General features: G+C 36.9%; 1 protein-coding gene across 7 annotated transcripts in view; it reads right to left on the bottom strand.

The window, feature by feature from the left end:
* LOC149610206 (latrophilin Cirl-like) overlaps nt 1-20,169 on the bottom strand; it is a 331,713-nt gene that overhangs the window by 186,021 nt on the left and 125,523 nt on the right. The window contains exon 1 of one of the 7 annotated variants that reach the window (XM_089859270.1): nt 10,490-11,298. The exons of the other annotated variants lie outside the window; for them this stretch is intronic. The gene's annotated coding sequence lies outside the window, so the exon portion shown is untranslated. Of the gene's footprint in view, nt 1-10,489; nt 11,299-20,169 lie in introns of those variants that run through there. 7 annotated transcript variants of the gene reach the window in all.

Here is a 20,169-nt window from a genome sequence, read left to right as displayed (position 1 = left end):
TAACCAGAGAAGTTTGTTCATGGGTAGTATACTTAACGGCTCACGTGACGTCTGGCTCCTAGGCTGTGCGCCGACGCAGGTGCGCGTGAGAGATACATCGGGCTGCGCCGTTATAGTTACCTTCAACCTTCACTCGGTAACTCTCCTTAAACGCGCTCACTGCTCAGCGTTACCAACCTAGACAACCCTTATGGAATTGTCATACTTATCATTCTTAGCTTCCGATTGAAGTTTGACATTGAAATCATTTACGGTCATTAATATTTTTGGCCTGAAGGAGCAATATAGATAGACTTTTCGATAATAGAACTTCAATTAAATAGCAATTAGAATTTCCAATAGGGTATATAATACCTCGAGAGATGTAGATTCATCAAAACCCTATAATTTCAAACCATGGTATCGCACCGAGGGGTTAATATTCGCTATGGTATGAAATTAATTCCACTATAACCGAAACGTAACTAATTCAGTAAGATTATATTAAAAACTATATAATTAAAAACGATTTAACCTCGACTTAACATCGTATGGCAGTTGGAATTACACCACGCGACATCCGGATCTTTGCCTATTGAAATTGAAATATTATTATTTCGTATATTTTATACCAGAACTCCCAGGTGTTAGAATTTAGAAGAAAATCAAACCGTATTTAAACGGAAAATTAAACATTTGTCTAATTCCAACGAAAACTTTCGTAACAACCATCGGCTCATTAATATTCTCAAAGCAATGCTATAATTAAAAGCAGGTGTTGTCGATAACATTCGCTAAAATTCTTTCATAATATATATTATATAACACATATACCCCCCCCCCCTTTTTAAAGATCTGGCTTCTTAATGAATTAAAATTAAACTTAACAATGGAATACTGTTATTTAATTAAAATAATACTAATTAATTAATATATATATAAATACCGCAGTGTATCAAATAAACCAAAATCAGGTATAAGCGTACCGGTTTTGTCATTATTTTCTTATATACCTCATCACCAATACCAGTTTCAAAAATTCAAAGTACTTATAAATTTAAAAAAAAAAAATTTTAAAAAAAAGAGAGGACCGGTATCTATCAAGTAGATAGATGAATTAACGTTGCCTCATGAAGAAGCTCCCGGAGATAAAATTAACCCTAACATGCCCTCAAATAAAAAATATACATGGCACGACATCATTACGGCTATACACTATATACGCTATAAGTCTAAGAGAAAACAGCGTAGAGAAGAAAAAAAAATAGCTATAATTAAATATGCCGACACCAGATAGGGGATAGGGATTATAGACAGTAGCGAGGGGTTGGAAACTTGCTTACAAGTGTTGCAAGATTAGTTTTATAGCATTCCTTAAGATTGAATATAATTATCTCGTCCTTAAAGATGAGAAACTGGTTTGTTTGTATGTATGTTCTTTATGGACGCAGCAATTCGTTAATTTCCGAATTATTAATTTGACAAACTACATTAATTTGTAACACTAGGGAAATTAAAGGTAATTCATTAGAAGAGATTTAGATGATTTCTTTTCAAGATTGGGAGGGTGGCTAACCCCTAGCCTGTAAGCCTGTTAAGAAAGCCCTAGACCCGTATTGAATTTAAACTTTATGAATAACCCCCAATTAAGCATTTTTTAATTGAAATTTTAAGTCGAAAAGACTATATTTAGTGTTTATTGGCGGGCTACAGGACACGAAACTCACTATTCGGGTTCGATTATAGTTTAAAACATGGGGTCAACGCCTCGACCTTCACTTTAGTATTGGGAATCACTATTTATTTCAGTAAAGGCATTTGAGTGATGAGAAAATTCACATTAATATTTTATTTTGATAAAAAGGTAAACTTAATTTTTGTATATGCTATTGCTAATATTATAAGCGTGGGTTTTTTTTATAACATAACGCCAAGGGCCATAACTTTATTTTTGCATATATTTTAAGAGCATCTTCATCTCTGATTTTTATTTTTTTCTTTCTTTTACTACATAATCTAAAGAACAGAGTTTTCCATCGAGGAGAAAAAATGTAGGAGGAGTAAGTACAAATGCTATTATTTACTTATATATAGCTGACAGATAAATCCGTATACATAAATATAAAATATGTTTAGTTTAATTATAGTGAGAGATCGAGATCGTAATGGCGTCAACAAATCCTGAGTAAAGTAGTAATAAATGATATTACCGATGGAAAATAAAACATCTATGTATGTAAAAGAAGGTAGGGGGGATAACTACGTAATGCAATTCGCTATCTCACTCAGTATGGATGTTCATTTTTTCCAGCTCCCCTTTCCTTTCCTTAAGGGGATAAGAATGATGAAAGAAAAAAATGTATAGGAGAAAAAGAGGGTGATGTAATGTAAGAGTTAAGGATATGAGGCTCGAGATTATAACTTAAAAAGTCGAATTTATAAGCTAGGAATTATTATGGGGGATAATATCCATTTTTCATCACTTTTTACCCTCGACTTTCTTCTAAATCGCCAATCGCAACCCCTTAATCAGTTTTCAGTAAGAAAAATGCTGAGATACATATATAAGATCTAAGATAAGTCGAGCTTCTAACTGTACTGTCAATATACATTGGATAATAATATACTTATATAAAGTTAAAACCCCATAATAAAGCGTATCCCCTTTTCATCACCGTCGTAAGAAATTCATAACTTAAAGTAGCTTATCAGTTAAATAATCCTGAGTTATGTTATAATATGATATAATCATATATTTGAATTTGAAACTCTGTGTAAAATAAAAATGAGCAGGAAGAGAAACTTCTCGAGAAACTTCTCTCATAAATTACAAGATTTATAGGAAAAATCATTCAGTTCAACGCATGACCTTTACACTTTGATCCCCATAAGAGAAACTTAATCTAACTTAAACTGATGTACCCCCAACTCTTCTATTATATTCAACAGTCGAAGGTTAAACGGGCAACTCACCTAATAAGTCAAACAGTCGTACAGTCAGCTATTCTACTAAGCCAAACCGTCGTACAAACAACTCCTCTACTAAGTCAAACCGTCGTACAAACAACTCCTCTACTAAGTCAAACCGTCGTACAAACAACTCCTCTACTAAGTCAAACCGTCGTACAAACAACTCCTCTACTAAGTCAAACCGTCGTACAAACAACTCCTCTACTAAGTCAAACCGTCGTACAAACAACTCCTCTACTAAGTCAAACCGTCGTACAAACAACTCCTCTACTAAGTCAAACCGTCGTACAAACAACTCCTCTACTAAGTCAAACCGTCGTACAGTCAACTCCTCTACTAAGTTAAACCGTCGTACAGTCAAATCCTCTACTAAGTCAAACCGTCGTACAGTCAACTCCTCTACTAAGTCAAACCGTCGTACAGTCAACTCCTCTACTAAGTCAAACCGTCGTACAGTCAACTCCTCTACTAAGTCAAACCGTCGTACAGTCAACTCCTCTACTAAGTCAAACCGTCGTACAGTCAACTCCTCTACTAAGTCAAACCGTCGTACAGTCAACTCCTCTACTAAGTCAAACCGTCCTACAGTCACCTCCTCTACTAAGTCAAACCGTCGTACAGTCAACTCTATTAAGTCCTACAGTCGATAGTTGTACCCTACTGTACAAAGTTGTACATTAAAGTATTAACTTTTGGTTCTCATTCCCCTCGGTATCACGTTACACAAAATAAAACGAAAACCATCGTTACTTTTAAACAGCGTGATAGACTATTCCAATAATTACAGAGAAGCAAACACAAAAGGGTAGATGCCGCCATCTTAGGACATTTCCTTCGCACCTTGAGGCAACGTCCGACTGAGCCTGAGTTCACTGATGCGGGAGGATAGCCGACTCGAGCTGCCTCTATCGGTGCGTCTTGGCTCGAGGAAAATAACCCAAGTCTCGGTCCCTGTTTCCTAACTTCTCTTTTGGAATTAATGGAACAGTCTATACGCCATAATACCTGTTAACTATGTAACTACAGCTAAAGCTTCGCAGATGCAAACTTTCCAAGTAAACTTTTCCACAGTAGGAAGGAAGATTAGGCTTAGCTATGATGGAAAAAGTTAGAACCTCAAAAATAAAATAGAAAAAAAAGTTTTCTTTTTGTGCATAAGAAGGGACATTATATAACCAGTCATTTTTCTGCCTCCTCAAACGACTCGTAGATTATTATAGACATTAGCGAAGTGCCTCCAAAAAAAAACCTACCTAAAATAACTAGGGCCTACATTGAAGAAAACAGAAAAGTACTTCGGGGAAAAAGTGTAAGAAAAGTGAAAACCAGATTTTAAGAGCTAACCTCGCTAGGAGGTAAACAAAATTATATATACCTAAGCCTCGGTTGCTTTTAAGTGTAGCATCATGATTAGGCTTTGGCGCGATACTTAGTCCGTATAGAGGGATTTAAAAACGCTCAGAAGAAATTGGAAGAGAGAGAGAGTGCTAGCTAGACTGAGATACATATCAGTTAAAAGCATTTTTTTTTTTACTTTTAAGAAAATTTTTCAAGTACAACTTGGCCTAATTTTAACGAATGAAAACTACAGGGTGATACAAAAACGATGTAGGACAGAAGTACAGTGGATAATTCTATATGGGTAATAAATTTTCTAGAGGTGTGCGGTTAACCGTTTCAATCGAATAATTCGATCGAATACCGAACCGAATAATTCGATAAGCCCATTTTCACTATTCGATTCGAATACCGAATACCGAACTGACTATTCGGTTAAAGTTCGACTACCATAAATTTAGGTCCTTGGCACTAGAGAGACCCACCTTATTTTAAAAAATATCATCCCAATTTTATTTGTCTCCCATCAAAAACTACCAGCAAGTGCATAGGAAAATTTTAAGAAATACTTGACCACCAATGAGGAGAGGTATTTTGAAATTTAGGATCTTCTAAATGTTCTTCTCCTTGCTTTTTATTGACTATTGGCGAATATTAGGGTTACTACCCGATTAACCGCGAATAGTTGGCCTAGTATTCGCGGTTACTAGGCTTAACTATTCAGGATTAATCGGGAAGGAAAAAAATTACCAAGGCCCAACTATTCGGTATTCGATTTGGAATAAACTATTCGATTCGGTATTTGATAAGGAAACTTTTTTGGTATTCGATAACCGGTTCGATACCCAAAAAGTGGTATTCGCACACCCCTAAAATTTTCGTTCCAAGGGACAACCTTTACAAGTTAAGAGTGGAGTGTTTTATGGATGATCCCTTAATTAAGATCAGTTTCTTACTTAAATTTAATTACCCTTTTTGGAACACCCTCTATAAGCAAAAACTTATTTCATATCATTAATTCAATAAAAATAGAAATTCTGACGAAAATTGAATCATACGCGATGAAAAACTTCTAAAATAATCTACTTATTTGAATAAAATGCGGGGGAGAGGGTATTCTATCTTTGAAATTTAAATATTTTAAATTAAAAAAAATATCTAATGAAAGAATAGGTAAATAATTAAAACTTGTCTACCAGTTGATTAAAATAAAAATTTCAAAATACTAAAGTAAAAAAGAAAGCAGGGCCAAATTCACCGCGCTGACTTTTTAATTCAATTTTAAATATTCATTCGAACTTTGTCTGATTAAAATTTAACGTTTCCTTAATCCATTAGCGAAAACTCTGAACAAGAAAAAGAAAAAAAACCTTTCTCCCTTTTCTAATGAATTACTAACAATTCTCTTAGAGATGATGAGATGAAAAAGAACCAAAGAAAAAAAGATGTTCCATAAAACATTATTGTTTCCCGACACACAAAAAAGAATAACGTGCAGAAATCCCTTTGAAGTCTTGAGTCTTAAAAGCAAACCCTATTAAAGCTCTTTCTTGTAAAAATTAGTAACCCCCCCCCCCCTTCTATATTTTCCCACTTGGCGCGGGGGGGAAGAAGTTGGGGGTTGAAGAAAGGATGAAGCTAAGAAAGTAATTAGAAAAAACGGAGCCTGTCATTATGAAAGGGAGAGTAAGAGAGAGAGAGAGAGAGAGAATAGAAAAAAACTAATGTATACTGAAAAGTATTTTATAAATTATATATTTACTAATATTATATAGAGGTAAAATTTGTTTGTTTCTGCATGTAGGCTTTTTAAAATAATTGGTTTTAAAAAAAATTTAGATTTCCAAAAATATTCGATAAAAAGATGTATTTAAAAAAACTCTTCAATGAAAATTCAAAAAAAAAAATCTTTTTTTTTTAAATAACGGCCATTTTGAATTTCATTGGATCCCCCCGCTGACCGTCACCTTCGGAGCACCACCCTACTTTACCCAGAACGAATACAACATCTTCGGCAACAATTATCATGATCCTCCGTACACCCACCATTTGCCCCGAGCATAGCGCCCCGAGTCATTATCGCGTTAATACTAACGAGACTTCACAAAATAAAACCTTGACAAAAAGACAAACTTACAGTAAATATTTCATCCCAAAATTATTTGAACCCATGGTTCCTCGATCTTGGCACAATTTTGATCACAAAATTAATTCATTTCGTCCTCATTTTAAATATTTTAATACGACTTAATTAAAAATAATTCATCGATGTAACCGATTGGCTCGCGACCCGCGTTAACTAACAAAGACAAAGAGCTGTCTTACGAAGGTTCGGGAAGAAGGGGGGGGGGTGTATAGAGAAGGGCGAGGGAAGAAATATGAAGTTGCATTTTTTGAACTAGCGCTCTTAAAGCGAAAGGGACGTAAGTCCGAAATGATATAAGGGAAATTTGGCGTCATTTTTAGTAAGCGTGAAGGCTGAATTCCAAAACGTTGTAACTTTCAATTTAGCTTGTATCTTTAGAAAACAAGAGTGCTAACACATTGAAATTGTCATTTTAAACTCATTTCTTTTAAATTTGACGTTCTGACGTAAGCCAAACGTTGAGAAACGTTATTACAATGCAATTTTATGACAAAAATATAGGGTATTATAGGTCCTTTCTATACACATTGTATAATAAAGTTAAGCTCAACATATGAACCTTTTTGTATGATATCGCAAAATATTCCTGAGATGAATATACTTTTCGTCAAATGAAACGTATCCTCTTCAACCTACATTACACTGACGTCTACAAATATTATAAGCAAGGAATCACGGTGGCACGGTTTGCAAATAAAAGTCCTACGCTGATACTGATTGGTATACTTAGACGTGTATATATAGGAACGTCATGATATACCTACGCGTATATTCTGACGGTTGATACCATAGCCGGGCAAAGGAAGATGCCCGCTAGCTTATTTTATATTTGAGCCGGCGGAGGGTCCTGTTTTGGTCTATAGTCTGGTGTGGTGTGGTGTGGTGTGGTGTGGTAGGACTGGCTGGGCTGGTTGGTTACCCAGTCGCCTTTTTTCCGCTTAACAGATCAAGCGAAGTATATAGTTAACCAGGGAGCGGACTTAGGTTGGTTGGGTTATCTCTATAAACGCATGGAAGGAATATGCGTAATGCTTTGGCAGCTGAAGTTTACGGTTAGTGATTAAACAACATGGAACGGAGATAAGTACATGGGAGCATGGTAAATATTTTCTACCCCTGATAATGGGTCGGTCTATAGAGAGCTTTCAGTTGGAGGAGGAGCTGAGTCTCGTGACATAATTTACGCTGCCATATTGGTGGGTTTAAAGCAGGAATGAAGCTGGGACCACCCAATATGGCTACCTGAACATAGAAAACCCACATTATAAAACCCATAACTATAAAATCTTCAATTTTGATGAATTAAAATGTTAAAATGAATATAGTTTAAGATAGTGACTGTTTCAAAATTCATAAGTATTGTTTTTATCAAACATTTTAAGACTTATTATTAAGCAGACATGACTTTTTATTGGAAATTACTAAAATTCAAGCAACTACTTACTTACTAAATATTAAAAAACCCCAATAAAACGCAGAAGAAAACCATTTTTTTTTTCTGAACCATGGACCTAATTAGGTACCCAGTACCCACTTCAAATGACCTTCCCATTAATCTAGTTTCGAAATTTTACCCCCATCAACGCCGTAGTCTAAACCGATTCACCCAGGAAGCTAAAACTTTGCAAGCACATTAATCTTAACACTGGCTAAGAAATCTTTTTTTTTTTACAATTTGCTACCATCTTGTAAAAAAAAGGCGACTAAAAATGTATCCATGACCTTCTAAACTAAAGGTCTTTCAAATGACCTTTCCTACTACTAACGAAACGACTATGGTTTTAAGTTCGAATTAATATGCATGCTCTTCTTCGCCAGCCATATTGGGGACCTGTAGAGTCCAAAACATCTTGGATAAGATAGTGAGTGGGTGAGTGAGTGTCCATACGATATATTTTAAGCTTTACCCTCTGCGCTGGTCCCTTTTCCCCATAGTTGTAAATACACTTTCTTAACAGTGTAGGACGTATTTTCCTTGAAGGTTTGAACTTTATATACAGGGTGTTTCTGAAAGGTCTGTCAGAAATTGAGGGGGTGTTTTGTTTTAAAGATTTCGAGTCAAAAGTGTTACTTCTATGGAATTTTGACGTCCGCGCCACTGTTTTCGAGTTATGATTGGAGGAGTGCTTTAGGGATGACCCCTTAAATTTATTTAAGAAAGTGGATAACAATGCCACAAACAATTTAAGTAAGGGGTTATCCGTAAAACAGTCCAATTATAAAACGAAAACGGTGGTCCTTAAGTGAAAAATGTCATAGAAGTTACATTTTCGACTCGAAATCGTCCATACTCTCAATTTCTGACAGACTGGGTGCTTTCAGTAACACCCTGTATAAGTATTTTCTTCTTTCAACTTCCGATAATACCTTTCCCTCTCAAATCCCTAACACTTTCTCTGGCAAAGTCCGGATAAGAATTTTTGAACTGCAGGCGTTTTTCCGAGGACGATGCTTATTTACGAAAAGAAGGAAAAAACATCAGTGAGTGAACTCGATTTTTGCGCGAAAGAGACTGGGGATGCTTTTATATTTCAGCTATTCTTACTGGCTAAAGTTTTGGCGATTCCCAAGGTCTAAAACCCATATTTTTCTAGAAAAGATTTCACGTTCCACTTTGTTTTTCGCCTTATATCTCGTTTTAAACAGAAAGCCGGTCGGCTCAGATTTGTATATCGCTTAAACTCGCAAAAGGAATCCATTTTAAAAGATATAACCCTACATTTCTATATGGATTTTTATATCTTTTTTCTAGAAAACAAACTTGAAACGCAAAATTTCCCATTTCTAAATCTGATATATTTTTTACATTATTTAAAATAAAACTTTTGATTTCTCTAAAAGGTTTTGTTTTTCTTGTTGCTTTATTTCGTAATATTCTGAAAATATAACCTAACCTTATTGGAAAAACATAAATACAATCAATCAACTGATTTATTGACTCCATGCAGGTGTAATTTAAACATCCATAACTAAATATTTTATATTTGACAGCTCTAGCGGTGTAGTATGAATAATACTAAAATTTTGTATATTTCCTTCCATAATATCTGTTTCGATTTCCTCGTTGTTTCATTTTATGATTTGAGTATTTTACTGATGACCCCTTAAATTTAATTAAGAAACTGATTAAGACAATGATTCCTAATTAAGGGGTCATCCCTAAAACACTAAAATCATAACTCGAAAACAGTGGCCCGGACGGCAAAATGGAGATTGAACATTTTTGACTCAAAAAACATTCTGTATATAATGAATCAACAGATTTATGTGTAATTTGAATATAACTAAACGTTTTACATCTGACAGCGGTGTAGTATGAATATTACTAAATTTTAGTATATTTCCCTTAATAAATAACATTAGAAAAATGGAGGAAAAATTCTATAAGCTACGTCTGGATAATAAAATAGAATTTTGAGCATGTCCTATATAGAAATAGATATATAGATAGGGACGCCCCTGTCTTTTTTTCTCTCTTTTTCACGTGTTGGCGCTTTTAAAAACGTCAGCGAAATTTCCTATAGAACTAAAGAGACTCTCTCTCTCACTCTCTCTCTTTTCCATTCCACATATAGACTATAATATAGAGAGTTGAAAATTTTTTCGCTGAACACGTTCGCGATTTCACGGTAGTTTTCGCTCCTCATCCCTATCCTCTTTCCTCGAGTCTTTTATAACCGAAATACAATGCCTCTTCGCCGAGTCTCGACCCCCACTGAACTTTGAAGACGAACAAAAAGCATCAAAGACGTGAAAAGCCGACGTACGAAACGGAACTAAAGAAGTCCTTACTTAAAAGCTGTTTACCAAGAACGTTTCTTCTTTACTTCATGGGACAATTGAATAAATTCACCGTGGTGATGGTGCAATTAAATCGGTGGACTATTTAACGACTTAATTGTTAAGAATGAGTCACAATTGGCAATTACAATTATTAGCTAAGCTATCTATAGCTACCAACCAACCTCCCCATTTATTCATTATCTTTAACCATTGTTTCAAATTAAACAATTAAAAAATAAAAAGAAGACTCCATAAAAGAAGGAGTTGACTCACCGTAAGAAATTGCGAGCACGGGGTTGATTAAGTTGGGTTGACACTGTTTTAAACACTTTTTCTTTCAAAGCAAGCCAGAAAGCAAACGTTAATTTCGTAATAATCAATGTTTTACGACGCTTTGTTGTTTCAAATCTTGTAACAAATGTTACGTCCGCAAAATTTGATCAAACTTTTACAAAACGATATTAGTTATCCATAGATTCAACAAAAGAACCAAGATGTCTTGTCACTCGCGAATATTTTTATATTTTCATTTAAACCCTAATTCTAAAGAACCAAAACAAAATTTAAAAACTAAACTAAAAAAAATTAAATCAACCGAACCGCTTTTTCCTAAATTTAGGATTTTTAGAAGTTTTTGGGGTTGATGGGCTGGCGATTTTCTGGGTCTATTATCCAAGCCAAAAAATCCTGGACTTAACGACAATTTAACGAGCCAAACTCCCGATTAGAAAAGAGGGTATTAAATTGCGAGCGAAACTTTTCTCTTTAAAAACCGAGTAAAGAGAGCCAAAATATCTCCCCACAACAGGATGGAGCCGAGAGAGAGAAGAGAGACGGTAGTTAATACAAAAAGTACAGGGATTTACTTCGAGATAAAAACCTCCGGTGTGTTTTAAGAAACAACCTCGCGTTCGCGGACTCAAAAATACGTGGCCGTTCCTGAGGACGCGAACCAACGTTTTAGAGACGCCAAAAACTTGGAACGAACACGAATTCAGATTCTAAAGGGCCCAGTTACGGCGGCCTGACAGGGGATGGAAGAGACTGGGAATTCCTGCTCCGCGAAATTTACCCCCTCTAGGATGGATTCTGAACCGAGATCTCTCTCTCTTTCTCTCTGTAAGCCATGCCGGGTAAACCAAGAGGTCGGAGAAGGGGGAAACGAAGCGTACGCGTCACAGAGAAAATGATCTCTCATTGGCTGTACAATTTTGGGGATTTGAACTCGAGTACCAGAGATACAGCGTCATCTAGTGTTGAAATTGGAAAGCGTTCGGGTTTCGGTTGTAGGATGTTTCTTGCCTACCTGAGAACGTAAGACGAGACTGGATTTCTCAACAGGGTTGATGGAATGGTTGAGGAAGGTACAAACAGTTCCGTTGGATCTTACCAACACGGTTGGTTCGAGTTAAGGCCTTTTCAATCGATACACCATTTTGACAAAGTCAACTTGTGTTGAGTATGCTAGTTGGGTCGTGCGAGTTGAATCACCAAATTATAAATTTATCACTGAACTCAACTTCTTCTTGACCCATCTATCTAGTGTCGTCAAAAGTTGCATCGTCTGAAAAGGCCTTAAGTTGAACAGATGAATTTGCTTCTCAACAATTCCATCTAGCATTTGTTCTATCCTATCCAGGTGTTGCTCGACGTAAAGAATTCGTGAGGGGAAAAAAATGCCTACAACATTCGTAGGTATTAAGGGCGTGGATGGTAGAAGCTAAATTAGTACCTTGCACCGGCCAGCTAACCATCAATGTCCACGCAACGATGCCGAATAGGTATGAAACCTAACTGCTAGGGGATAGGTATACCTACGCGAGACCGCAACTGTATTCGGGCTAATAGACTGGACAAATTGGACAGAAAGCTCGAGGAAACGTAACCGAATCCGCGAAGTTGTAATGGTAATTGCAGTTTAGCACGCGGCAAGAGATACATACACCTTGATACAAAAACGCGCCGCTTGTCTGGTGGTGGTACAAGACATAAGGGGGATATAAGAGACCAGTGTTTAGGCCATCAAGAACTAATGTGACGGACGGACTCGCCAATGACACGCCAAGCCTCATGGTCCTAAAGCTGCTATAAGAGAAAGGCGCCAAAATCAACCGGGACTGCGGGTCAAAATGATAGACCAGAGAGTAGACGTTTTACATATCAAAGTCAACTATAGAAAGAATTCAAAATAAAAAATGCCGCGGATACTTCAAGATGCTACATTGCCTTGGATGGACACTTTCTGTGAAATTTCAAGACGACATACAGAATAGTGTTCCATAACGGGTGGAACAGTGCTACTAAAGAAATTGTGGGGTGGTTCCATGGGAAATCAATTTTTAGTCGAAAATGTAACTTCTATGACTTTTAGCTCAACAGCTCACCGGTTTACAAGTAATGCTTGGAGCGTTTTACGGATGACCCCTTAATTAAGAAAAAGAAACAGAAACACAATGCTAATTTAATTAAGGGATCATCCATAAAACACTAACTTGTTTACGGTGGTCCTTATAATACAAAATGTCATATCAGTTACATATTCGACCCGAAATAGTCCATAGAACCCAATGTACTTCAGTCCTACCAGCTTCCCTTTTTGGGACACCCGACATACATCCATATTTGTAAAAGAAAACACTCACAGACCCGCATAATGGCATAATATTAATATATGAATATTAAAGATGCATCAAGAACCAAGTCCTAACTCCTTATAACCCAAAATAACGCTGGAGAAATTATGAGAGAGAGAGAACTCGGAGAGCAAACAAACATCAAAAAACGCTCCAATTCCGAAGGGACTTAAAATAATTACACGGCCCTAATGCAATTTTTATTAGCCTTAAGGTTCATGCATGGAGAGAAAAAAAATATACGCAACGAGATGCATTAATATCACCCCATGACCATTTTCCCAAGGCGTTCTAAATATTTACGTGTTTATCGAAAATAAAACGTAAAGGTTATTCTCGCTCCATCCGCATTTTACAAAAGTCTCTGAAAAATTCGATTTTATCGTTAAAATGGAACATGTCGAGCAGAAGAAACGCGATTGCTCGTTCGTTCTATGGTTCTGCGAACGTTCTCGGATACATAAAAGGTACCATTGCTTATATCCCAATGGGAAGCGAAGCTTCGGGTTAGCAAACGAGCAATGGGGCACACATTACAGCCACCTGAAAGACCAGCTAGGGGCCCAACCGACTGCCAGTTCTTACTTAGTCCCTCCGAGGAAAATCTAAGCGCAAACAAATTTAACAATGCAATTCAAATCGCACTGTACATTCGATCGCGTCTATAGTAAAGAGAAGGTTTTTATATATAAAATGGACCTTGCTTCCAGGTTATGTTGGAGTAAGGTATAAGTTATCAATGTGTTTATAAGACAGGTTATGTTGAAAGTACACTCGGGTTAAAACGTGTCAAAAAACCACATATTTGGGCTTTGGACCCCAACCTATATGGGTACAATAACATAATCAATTTTGTACTGTACATAACCAGTATTAAGTTGTATGGAAATATATGCTTAAGAAATATTCATACATTCATGATAAAATTAAATATATTCATCGTCATATCTACCCGAAAAAAATACACGCATAACCTTACTTTATCTGAAGCAAAAAAAAATTAATTCTAAGAATTACTAAAAAAAAAATGTTTTCTAGGCTAAATTAAAAATTAATATAAATATACAGAGTGTTTCTACAAGGTCTGCGAGAAAATATGGGGGTGTTTATATGGAAAATTTTGAGTCAAAAAAGTTCTATGTCATAGAGCTTTTTCGACTCAAAACGGCCAAATGTCATAATGACATTTTGCCGTTTTACATTTCTGATTGGAAATCGCATGGAAAGACCATGCACCCTCCCATAATTTCTTCAAGACCTGTGACACGTCAGAGACACCCTGTACACACACACTACAGGGACAAAGTGCTTACTATTAAACTTGATCCCAAGTTTAGTAGCAAAAATAAGAATTTTTCCCATTTAAAATTTATATTTTCAACAAAATAAAGAAAAAAAATAGCTGATATTAAATTTCAAAAGAGAATATAGTTCCCAAGCGAATATAATATACCGACCAAGTCCAGACGATTTCAATTATTGAAAAATGAATAAAAGATAATACAGGTAGCTATATCAGCTTACTGATAGCATTTTAGCCCCCCCCCCTTTCTGTTTAAATCTTTTAAGGAAAAACATTATCCTTAAAATTTTCCATTCTTACGAAAACCCATAGAGACATTAAGAAAAAGCGAAGCCTTTATCGTGAAATGAGATTTTTCTTCTTCTTTTACTCTTTAGTTTTTAATCAAGCTAGACCCAGATCCTTTCTTCAAAGAAATAAACCTTTATTAAACTCCAGTCTAAGCTATCTTTCAATCCTTTAGCGATTTATATAAAGTGTTAATCCGCCCTAGTAATGACACTGTTGCAAAATGGACTGCATGATAGACTAAAGAGTCCATCATACCGTTAGGATTGCCTGGCGATGTTTAATGCAAGGAGATGAATAATGACCGACCTTTTCGATATAAACTTTGCGCAATTTCGTTCCTACCTTAAACTATACCGATTCTTTTCCATACGCTTACAGGAGGGGATTAAATTTGAAGAGGTCTTTTAGAAAAAAAAAGAAAATTACGATTGATTTTTTTCGGGGACAAGTCAGCTTCATTAAAACGCTCCAGAAGAGAATGATTATGGATACGTCAAAGGAAAGGACAATTCCTATGAAAAGGCCATAGCCGTCAATCACCCGCCTTTCCCTTTACTAATAAAACTTCTATAATTTAACTAGCAAATTGAGGATGACTGAAATAGTCCATGTAAACCCCGGGCGATTTCAGAAATTTTCGAAAAAAAAAAAAAAAATAACCCAAACAAAATTCGTGTATTTTAAAATCACTTGATCTTTTTCTTTCGATAATAAAGAAACTTCTCGGACTATTTGAATTAAAAATATTATACCCCTAATTTTGGGGGGTTTTTATTCTATCGAATTTTGCGGAAATAAATTTAAAATTAAGGCCATTTAATAGTAAACATAAATGGGCTCAGATATCGGGGTCTAAATCGACCCCCTAAGTTTCAAGCTCTAATAATTCTGGGGCCAAAAAAAAAATCCAGGAGATTTAGGCTAAAGCAGGTCTCTTTAATACAGTTACAGATAGTAGTTGGGATATTTATTACACGGGGTTTTATAGAGGAAATCCAAATATACGGAAGAGTGAATCAATTGTCATGTTATACCCAGAGAGAGAGAAAGAGAAAGAGAGAGAGAGTGAAGAGCTATTTTTTGTCGTCGGCGGAAAAAAGGGATAAACGAGGGTACAGAGGCCTAACGAAAAAAATTCCGACAAGAAATCCGCCAATCGAAGTGGCGATATTTCCTTCTTGGACTAGGAAATTTTGTATATTAGTATAGCAAAGGCTAAAAAGGCTCTTCCCGTGTACTGAAGACTTTCAATATACCCATAGTACCTCAGTTTTTTTGGACGATATAAGTTTTAGGTGCCATCTGGATATGACGACAAGGACTTCTATTTACACGTGACTATAAGCTAGTAAAATATTTCCACAGAGGCGTGAGATGGCTGCACTCAATGATGCCCAACTACGAAAAGCATTCTGGGATGGCCCTTTCCAGGGAGAAAAGAGGTAAGAGTGACAATGAAAGTCTCCCAGAGTACTTTGCGCACGCCCTTTCCCTTCGGTAGGCAATTGTTAAGTGCTGCCGCGTAGCGGCATTGTATTTGTATGAGAACTAGCTTCGTTTTTAAGACACAGGGGGCGCATACTCGACGTTTCCGTACCGTTCAACCCTGCCGAAACGCTGAGCATGATGGGAGGACTTCGCTGTTTCCGTAGGTGGGCAACATACGTATGGAGGTTTCTACTCCTTCAAGTCCCAAATATGCTACTACAGAATCCAACTTTCCTTAGCTTCGGCTTCACGAATGACTACGCGGCAGTCGGTTGTGAATGACGGCACTTCTTATTACGAACTTCGTATAACAGTTGTACTTGAGAAACATATAAACGGAGGCTCTTTGGGGCCCTTAAACCTAAAGCCTCCTTCGAACCGAAAGAGGAAAAAGCTCCGGGCAAACACTTTTTTTTCGGGGGTCATGGTACCCCTCACCCAAAACTCCGAATAAATACGGATATTACATATCCCCCAGGTCGAGAGTGTGAGTCTTATATATTGAAAACATTTGTCTATTGTCCATACAACCAACGTTTACGAGACCCACGTTACACCTTCCAATAAACGCAAAGCAACAATCGTTGGTCCAAGAATATCAGAATGAAAAACCTACGCAGTTCTTTTTGGGGGACGGGGGCCAAACTTTCTCCTAAGCTGCAGCAGAATCGAAAGATTCGAAAATGGAATAAAGGGGGTTTTCAGCCCCTCAAATAGTACTATAGCTGCCACGACCCCAAAAACACTTTCAGTGCATGCGCGGCTCTTTTAAATTTAACCAGGGGGTTAGGAAACCCCCAGAATAAAAAAAAGACCATGCGGTACTACGAAAAAAGAAAAAAAAAGTCCAATGAAATTGTCACGTTAACCGTAAAACGAGCATCTGGAATTTGGAATTCTGAGAGAGCTTTTACGCATGGTCGCTGTAACTAGATTCATTGGGTACCCTTCCATCCATCCAGGGTTAGGCCTAACGCGATACGTTAAGCCTAAAGGGATAAATATTTGAACGGAAACATAAAAGGGTGTACTACCAAAAACGATACACCATTTCGATTGTAGGTAAACATTTTCAATTCCAAACTAGAAAATAAACCAATTTTCATAATTACATAGATAGAACTGGCGCTTCAATTTTTATTGATGATGTTAAATTTCTTTCTAAATGTATTTATTCTTCAAACCTAGGCCTATTTCTATCAAACCAGGGATAACTATCTTCCAAAAGACAGTAATCTTCGTTTTGGTTTAAAAACAGCATCGCGGGCCAAACACTTTGACCTCCGGCACCGATTTCACAGAACGAGGTGGTGGCATACCCGAGAATTGAGATCTATGAATCTACTAACATTCGAAAGATACTACACTCAAGAACATTTTCGTAGGTTAGGGTAAAGGTAAGGTATAAGCGCGGAGTGATTTCCAACGTAGCTTCCCCATAAGTAATAAAGTAGTACGTGAAAACTGGGACTGGTTGAAAGAAAATAGACCTGAAGTGACTATTGATGGATGAGATTTGTTGCCGCGAACATGACTGCAGTTTTCGATACCGAAAACTCGCCGAAATTTTCTGGTACGCTCACTCAATTTAAAACAACTCCTTGGGGGTATCTAGAACCGATGTACTTTTTCCTATGAATGCAATTTGGTTTTAGCTGGCTTGGCCCCCACACATGTCCGAATATTCGACTATTGCCGCGGTATTCGTCTTGCCATGGAAGCAAAATTTGCCGAGCATCGCTTGACTGTGGAAACGTTTTGGAATTAGGATAAGATGGCAACCTGATCCCCAGAGTGTTTGTGTGTCAAGTTAGCCCTGGCTTAAGTTAGGTTAAGCTTTGTTCAGACTTAGGTTAGGTTTGTTTTCGATTCAAGGGGGTTAGGTTTAGGTTGGTGTTCGATTCAGTGAGGGTTAGGTTTGTGTTAGACTCATGGTGGTTTTAAGTTAAGTTAGCTTTGCGTTCAATGCAATGGGGGTTAGGTTTAAGTTATGTTAGGTTTGTGTTAGATTCAATGGGGTTAGGTTTAAGTTCGGTCGCGGTTAGGTTTGGTTAGATCAAGTTAGGTTCAGTGAAGGAGAAGGCACAGGTTACCGTCTTTTAGCCAAACTTTGAAGGGTCCAATAAACTAAAAGTTATGGAGAAACCAGTTGAAGACTGCAATCGAAATTAAAATATTCTTTAAGCCTCGTTTTAATTTAAAAATTTCGCGCCCCGCAATTATTATTATGTCACGTGGTGCTTCTCGAATACGTATTCCTTAAGCCTTTGTTTTTGAATTTCGAACCAACAACCAATTATCATTACCATTTAATAAGAATTAAAAAGATATATTCATGGTGTCTGGTGTAGAAAAAGTCAAATGGCATCATTTAATCAAAATAATTACACTATAATAACTGTTATTACGCTATAGCAGTTCATTCTAATAAAAATTATGTCTTATTTTTTTTTCTTACAGGGGAACGATTTCAAAGTTAAGGTTTTTAGTTAGAAGATGATATACGAATACCAGGGATAACTATACGTCTATAGACACGAAATAAAAGATAAAATAGTAGAAAGGGCGTAGAGGGATCCCTTCATACTTTAGCCCCGGGCGGTAGACCTAAATCTTACAAGTAAAACCGCCTGTAAGACCCTACAAATAGACCTTTTCGAAGGAAATTACACCTATGGAACAACAGTAGTAACGCTAAACGCCATAGAAAGGTACAACTCGTGAATTGAATCTAAAAGGTCTATAACTTGGGTCTGAGCTAAGAGAATAATGGGCTATACCAGCCTTGATGGAGCAGATGAGAAAACTATCCAAGAAAGGTAGATGCGACGCTAACTCCTACAGAAGAGGAAGGGAGAGTCTTTCTTACAAGGTGTCGGACACTTACATGACAAAATAAAAATAATCCAATCTTTGGTAAGCACCGATAATTAACTTAATGCAATCCAAATTTGAACATCTCACCAAACAATTTTGGGTCATTCTGTACTTTAAAAACGCATCACCAAAGTATCCCACCCCTTGACGGGGATAGAAAACAGAGCTACAAATCTCCCCGCCATTATCTTTCCAATGGGAAATCGGCAAAACGGAATTCTCCTCTAGCTCATCTTTCCTTCGCAGTCAGACTCCATCCCTGGGTACCTTGCAAAAAATCCTTCTCTCACCGAAGAAAATCTTTACCCATCCTTCTCATTTTCGTTTCCCTCTCTACAACCCCTACCCTCCCCCCGCTTCGTCTAGCTTGAAAGAGGGCCCGATGGGGGTCAACCATGATTTTGATACCCAAAATCTATACTAGAGAAATCTCTCTTTGCCCCAAAAACTCAATTATACGGTCTCGGCTTTTTCCCCAAAGATCGGAAAACGAAAACGAAGCGATCTCGATGAAATCCTTATACATTCCATACCCTCTCCTCCAATCAGTTCGAGAAAGAGAGGGAGAGAGAGAGAGAGAGAGAGAGAGAGAGAGAGAGAGAGAGAGAGAGAGAGGAGAGAGAGGAGAGAGAAGAGAGAGAGAGAGAGAAAAAGAAAGAGTGAAATTCTTGGGACCAACAGATTTCTTAATTTGAATATTTAATCAGTGAAAGAAAAGTTTTTCAATTACTAAGTATCGTTTACGAATTAAAGACAGGAAGGATAAGTAGGAAAGCTTGCATTACGATAAATGACCCGCGAGTTCCCTTAATTCCATGAAAGACCCTGGAAAAACATTATCTTCCGCGAGGTTGCTTTATGTTCCCAAAATAGCAGTTCACTTGCATTTGTGACCCTTTACCCTATCCTTTCCACGAATAACATCACAAAAAAAACACCCAAACTAAATCTGCCCTAACCAGTAAACAGCTCAATTATATGAATATTTAGATAATTGATTCGGAATATGCAATTAATATAATTTATCTAAGACTCTTTTGGACAACCCAAGGCGGAGTTTGAGACGAGCAAACAAAATCTATAGCGTCAAATTTAATTGGCAATTAATTTGATGGAATGAAAAGGCATATAACAAAAAGAAAAGATAAGAATGTTATAGTCATCCCATCCTAGCTAGCGAGGATGTTAAAAAAACATATACAAAAATGATGTTATCGGATAAGAAAAATTACATTTTTTTCCTCATTCTCCCCTCTATAGATCCAGCGTGTTTATCTTTTCCGGAGGAGAGACTCTCTCTCTCTCTTCTCTCTTATACAAAGCGTCGTCGCGTTTCTTCGTCCCTTTTTTTATTGCCTGAG

The sequence above is a fragment of the Phalangium opilio genome, unplaced genomic scaffold (assembly GCF_054372755.1).
Source record: "Phalangium opilio isolate 3A_F unplaced genomic scaffold, DU_Popi_V2 ptg000329l_1, whole genome shotgun sequence".
In the NCBI taxonomy this organism is placed as follows: Eukaryota; Metazoa; Arthropoda; class Arachnida; order Opiliones; family Phalangiidae; genus Phalangium; species Phalangium opilio.
Note: the sequence above shows the minus strand (reverse complement) of the source record. Positions and strands in the feature narration are given on the sequence as shown.